The following is a 1,454-nucleotide window of genomic DNA, read 5'->3' on the forward strand; positions in this document are numbered from 1 at the left end:
AAAAACCTTTCAAAAATAAATTTCGAAAACTAAATTTTAAAAACAAAAAGAAAAATAAACAGACTTTTCATGATAGTTCAAGAGCCTTAAACATAACCAATAAAGAACATTACACCCCAGAATGTAATTACTTACAGAAAAACACAAGAATCATACACCTTAATATAGAAGGATTAACAAGCTCTAAAACAGAAATACTCGGTAAAACCTTTAGCAACGCTGACGTGCTAGTCCTATAAGAGACTCACATCTCAGACGGAGAAACCAGGCGTCTGAGGATCCCTGGTTTCAGGTTGATTGACTACATTGGGTATCCAAAGCATGGTCTGGCCACCTATGTTAACCATAAGGTGGAGGATCGCCTTGTCAATCCAGTTACTGGTCACGAACATACAGTTGGTATACGTTTGGATAACCTCATCATTTACAATGTATATAAGCCTCCTTCAACCAACTGGTCCCACTACATGCTTCCAACACCTCAATGTCCTACAGTATACGTCGGAGATTTCAATTCTCATAGCACCAACTGGGGCTATACAACTGAAAATGAAGATGGAGAACGGCTATGTAGCTGGGCGACACTCAACCGCCTGCACCTATTATACGATTCCAAACGAGGCGGCACCTTCGTTTCTGGAAGATGGGGCACAGCAACAACTCCTGACCTTTGTTTTGTAACAACAGACTTCCATGATCAACCCATAAGAGCTTCCCGCACTATTTTACATAACTTCCCCAGAACACAGCACAAACCAGTAGCAATAGACATAGGTTTACACCTACCAAGAATAGAGAAACCATTAATGCCAAGGTGGAACCTACGCAAGGCAAAGTGGGAAGACTACACAAACTATATAGAGAAGAACATCAACCGTATACCTCCTTTGCCGGAGAATTTCCCTAGGTTTGTCAAACTAGTTGAAAAAGGCAAAATTATATTCCTTGCTGGAACTGGGAGTGTGATTCTTTACTGAAGGAATATGAACATACAGGAGATGAGACCATCACAAACCAACTAATTAAGTCTTTAGACAACGGAAGAAGGCACAGATGGATTATGGCAATATAATTATATGGATTTCACCCACTCAAGAAGAAAGAGCTGGGAACTCCTGAGGTAACTGGGGGCTGCCCAAACCTCAAGAACAAACGGCAATGTCACAGCAAATGCCATATCAAGCATCATCTACAAGACGTCCAATATTAAGCCAAATAAACATGAAAAATCCGAATTAAAGAGGAAATTCAAGGAGGCACTCGAGGAGTGCGAAGATAGATCAGAGCTGGCATCAGCTTTTACTCCGGACGAGGTACAAACCGTCTTAAAATTAGTTAAAAATGGGAAAGCAGCAGGGGCGGATGGAATCCTCCCAGAGTTTCTCAAAAACGTTGGTCCTAAATGCATCAACTGGATTGCAAAACTCGCCACCGAAATTGGGAATTATGGTAAG

At 41.2% G+C, this 1,454-nt stretch overlaps 2 protein-coding genes across 3 annotated transcripts in view; one reads left to right on the forward strand and one right to left on the reverse strand.

Moving 5' to 3' along the window:
* The window catches only part of LOC100572512 (aminopeptidase 1), a 78,601-nt gene that overhangs the window by 27,070 nt on the left and 50,077 nt on the right, over positions 1–1,454 (reverse strand). The window lies entirely within an intron of this gene.
* Positions 1–1,454, forward strand: part of LOC100161354 (aminopeptidase N) — a 150,543-nt gene that overhangs the window by 14,410 nt on the left and 134,679 nt on the right. The gene's annotated exons all lie outside the window — the stretch shown is intronic.

Source organism: Acyrthosiphon pisum, chromosome A1, assembly GCF_005508785.2.
Source record: "Acyrthosiphon pisum isolate AL4f chromosome A1, pea_aphid_22Mar2018_4r6ur, whole genome shotgun sequence".
Lineage (NCBI taxonomy): Eukaryota > Metazoa > Arthropoda > Insecta > Hemiptera > Aphididae > Acyrthosiphon > Acyrthosiphon pisum.